This window comes from Cynara cardunculus (assembly GCF_001531365.2).
Source record: "Cynara cardunculus var. scolymus isolate 2C chromosome LG 5, CcrdV1, whole genome shotgun sequence".
NCBI lineage: Eukaryota > Viridiplantae > Streptophyta > Magnoliopsida > Asterales > Asteraceae > Cynara > Cynara cardunculus.
In genome coordinates, this window is record NC_037532.1 from 1168603 (window position 1) to 1173923 (window position 5321).

The window sequence follows — 5321 nt, forward strand, 5'->3', positions numbered from 1 at the left end:
ATATATATATATATATATATTCAAATTTTTATGATATTTTCAAATTTATATTTCAATAGAAAATAAATTCATTATTGTTTTCTTAAAAACACATAAAATCGTATTATAACATCGACAGAGACAAATAATAAAATAGAATATTAAAATCGAGATATGTCTCGCTGTATTACACGGGTACTCTTCTAGTATATATTTGAAGGTTCAAACAAGAATATCTCTATTTTACGAGAACGTGAGAACACTCTTATCATATGTGATAATACACTTGAGAGAACTTGGTTTTGCGACTTAGGTCGCACCAAAAGTTGTTTGCGTCTATGATTTGGTATCACATGTGATGGTCTTAATGGATTATAGTATCACATTAATAACACATTTATCACATATGAGGGGGCTTAGTGGTGTAAGGACGACTTGGCCTACAACCTAGATTAATTTATACAAACAACTTTATTTACACATGACTTAGTGTTTGTTTATTAGCAGCTTATCGTGCTTACTGGGACTCAATGCTTATTCGGTCGGCTATACGTGTGTTGATAGTGACTTAATGATGCAAAAAATGTTTAATCAATAAGCTTCTCGAAAGAGTTTTATGTATAATGCCAAATTTTTTTTCCAAATATATCGTTTACATTAAAAAACATGTTCATTTTATTTATAAAAAAGAACTCTTTAATAAAAAATTTAATATCTTTTTATTAACAATTTAACGAGTTTAATAAAATTAAATTTAGAAATAAATTGATATATACATACATACTCTTTATCCCATACACGAAACCAATCAAAGCACCCCCTAACTCTTTATTCGCATAATCCTTGTTTAAAAAGGGAGGGAATAGAAGACGTGGAATTGTTATGGAATTGTTTGCCGGTTGCCGTTTTGTTGTTCTTATCCATAATCCTTCTAGAAGCATATTGGGTATTGACACGCCCCTAGATACCACTTTTTCCATTTGAGTTAACATATGACTCATGCCAATGCCACGTTAGTTAATAGATTATTTGTTTATTTCTTAATAATTTTATTAAAAGTTAATTAACTTTTGGATTGTTAAAAGATGAATTTGTTTGGTAAAAAAAAATTTAGATTTTAAAACCATTTGGATGATTTTATATCTTAAACCTTCATTAATCATTTAGCGTGCTAATTTTATTGTAAACAATTATCAAACAATTATATTTCATTTTACATTATATCATTCTAGCCACTTAATCATTCAATAATTTCATTTTTATTTCACTTAGTATTATTTAAAAAGTATTATCTCATTATTATTTTTATTAAATCCTCAAAATTGGATATTAAATGCTCTGGATAAAGAAAAGCTTAGACGACTAAAGGAGAAAGGGGGTATACCTTAATAAGAAAAACCAAATATACTTTATTGACTTTTTCAAGGAGTCAACATGCCTTAATTCTCATGAAAGATATGTCTCTTTCCAGACTAAACCCTCATCCAATGGATTCTAGTTTATCACAACAATTACATATCTTCACTTTTATGCTCCATCATTCTTAAAACCAAAGTTTTTTTTTTTTTTAAGTTTGTAGACTAAGGGGTTGTTTGTTCACCTCTTAAGAGTTTCATTAAAAGGCAACTTTTGAATCGCTAAAAGATTAATCTTGTTTGACAAAAAAAAATGTATTTCTCTTAATGGTTCTAAAACCCTCTGAATGATTTTGTATCGTGAGCTTCCCTTAACCATTCAGTGCCTAATTTCATTGTAAACAATTACCAAACAATTATATTTCATTTTGCACTATATCATGAGAGTTTCTTAATCATTCTACACCAAATCATTCAGCAATTGCCAAACAGCCCCTAAATCAAACGAAACAGACTCGGTAAATTCTAATTAGATATAAGATATGAAAAAACAAACGCTGTAAATCCTAATCAGATATAAGATATGGGAAGTAAGATGTAAATAGACCTTCTATTTGTTTCCAAAGGGTAGATGTATCGTTTATGTGAGTCAAGGTTTAAAATGGCATGTCGCATGGGTTGGTAGCGAGGTCAAGCCTCAAACCTTATGCGCAATGACAAGGATGTGATGTTTTTCAAGGTGTGATATAAGACAATACATTTGTATATGTTTTCTATATATTATTCAATCTAATTATGATATTAACAAATTTATATTCATATTAAAAGAAGAAAAATCATATAATTATTAGAGATATGGTCTTTGATTAAATATACAACTTAAGGATTGTTTGGCAGTTGCTGAGTGGTTTGATGTAAAATGATTAAAAGAATTTCATGATATAGTGCAAAATGAAATATAATTGTTTGATAATTATTCACAATGAAATTAGGGCGCTTAATGGTTAAAGGAGACACAGGATACAAAATCATTTAAAGAGTTTTAGAACCATTAAGAAACGGATTTTTTTGCCAAATAAGATGCACCTCTTAACAATTCAAAGACTGCCTATTAATAAAACTATTAAGAGATAAACAAACAATCTCATAGAAAGGTAATTTACAATTTTGTTTTAATCATGAGTCCATGACATGAAATTGTGAGTGATGCCATTAGATAAAATCTATAAAATTGTAAAATCTAAAGTAAAAAGTGTAAAAACACAAAGGCTAAAAAAATGAAAAAAATTTCTTGAAAGAAAACGCACGTCATAGCGTGAGTCATGCCTTATAAAAACGCTATTAGGCCTTATCATAACGATAAAGACTCATCTTATGACGTATCACGTCATGCCACGCCTTTTTGAACACATACGCTAATAGCCTTGGCTTGAAGCTCGTAGAAGGTTCATATTATTTGACTATGCTTTCTTCAAGAGTAATGAACTTTTTTAACCATTGTAGTTGATTTTCCCTTGTAAGATCACTAGTTTTATGGTAAAAACTACCAAATAAACATTATAGTTTGCAATATCCTCCTACTTGCTCACACTCCTTAGGGGATTCTCACAAAAATAGCTGCTCTACTCTTTAAAGCAGAGTCGGGATTGTGTAACCCCCCTCCCCTCTTTAAAGTAGGATTTCCAAGGTACGTTTAGTTGGTTTTTGAACGCTACTTATTCGCTTGCTTTATGCTAATGCTAAGCCTGCTCGGAGTGGTCGTAAAATAAAAACAATGGTGCAAGACATCAAATAAACGGATAGTGAATTTGAAAATTCAAGAACTACCCAATGGTCAATGGCCATGCAGCACCCACGTTACAGGCAGATCCTTACCTCCCAGGAGGTCAAGGGTTTGAGTCTCGTCAAATGTGAGAAATGTGTATGTGTGTGTTTTTTGCGTATATAAATATACTTAAAGAATGTGAGAACTCATGTTTTATTATCAGAACCAACAAGTGAAGACTTACTCGGGAAGCTTTGCAAGTGATTTGAATGCAGGTTGCAGCCACCATCGCATTGCCGCCAAAACTGCTTGAATTTGAGCAAGAGGGCTCTGCAAATGATACATATACATATACGCATACATAGGCGAAGGATCGTGTGAGAAAAAAAAAGTTAAGATGAGAAGCATAAGAAAAGATCTGAACCATTGATCACTTATAATCTCATCCTACCCATGAATTACACTTTAAAAAGAAATTGATCCAGTGCACCTTATTAGTGTTGACATTCAATTAGAATTGATCCAATGGTGGAGATCTCTTCTTACGCTTCTCATCATAACTTCCCTTCTCACCGGTATCCAACCCTGTATGCATATACATATACATCCCTACATATACAGAGGCGAATGATCGTGTGAGAAGGAGAGTTAACATAAGAAGCGTAAGAAAGGATTTGGGCCCTTAGTCACTTTTAGTGTCAAACCCACCCATGAATCACGTTTGATACGAGCATTAATCTGGTGAATCCCCGTGCATCTCATCCTAATATGCATCCGAGGATAAAGATCCTTTCTTACGCTTCTCACCTTAACTCTCTCTCTCTCTCTCACTGAAACCCACACACACGCACGCGTGCACACACGCACATGTAGCAATCAATAATGGACACTCCTTGATGTGAAAAATGAAGACATCATCGAATGAACCCTGCAAAATCTTTCTAACAAGGTTGATGTTCAGAAGTCATGTTGCCATCCCAAAGACACAAACGCTTACAAAGCCATCTCAAAGCTACAACTAATGCTACTTACATCGAAGAAAAAGGTTCCAAATTTCTTTTTTTGGCTTTCAAGCTCACCCCGACTAAAGAGATCTAGTAAAAAACCAAACGGAACAAGCCAAAGCCAATCAGAGTTTTCATATTCTAGCTAAAAGTTATTGTGGACAAGACAGGACAGTACTGGACCGGCAAGAATACATACATACACACACACACACAGAGGTCGTTCCATTTACAAACCCAACCATTGGTACAAACCATACAAACCAATCTCAACCGTCCATCTAGTCTAATGAATATTTGGTTCAATGAATATCTCGGTAGTTTCCTAATATAAAGCGTTGATCATAATAAATAAACTCTAATGATCGTCCATGATATCCAGATCATAAGAAAAAGCCCTTATCATTTCCATAAATATCTCATTAATTGATTTGTATGGTTTCTATTAACGGTTGGGTTTGTAAATGAAACCACCTCTCTCTCTCTCTCTCTCTCTCTATATATATATATATATATATACACACACACACACATATATATATATGGGCAGCTCATCTTATAGACAAGTTGATATAGCCTATTTGTTAACCAAAATGAGTTGGCCGAAATGAATAGGCTAAGGCTGTTCAAAATACTGCCAGTTTCATTAAGACGCTATGAATACTCAGATGATATGTTCAGTCATAAAATAGMAGAAATGCAATACGTGAAAGGTACAAAATAAAGGATGTGACTGTTTTCCAACCTCAAAAAACTAAAGAAAAATAACTTTCTTTAAACTCAACACAGAATGTCAACATTCTGTGTCCCAACACTGCAACAACAAAATAACCAGACAGACATATATATATATATATATATATATATATATAGGTCAGGGGAAAACTGCAAAATAATGAAAAATTGAGGAACACTGTAGTAACCATTCATACGGACGTTATGCGCATACAAGTAACTTGTAAGCAATTTGTCCGGTATGCGCATGTGCATAACATGCACACATGTCACATGCATAAAAACCAAGAAACAACTTCAATTACTTGTATGCACATGCACATACCATCCAGATGAATGGTTACCAGGGCTTCGTCAATTTTTCTTTTTTTGTATATGAAATTAATCAAGTACCTGAGGTGAGCGGCATGTGGAATCATATATTCAAAGGTGATGAAAGTGAAGAACAAGCCACAGCATTTTGCATTCCGGCACTCAGTATAG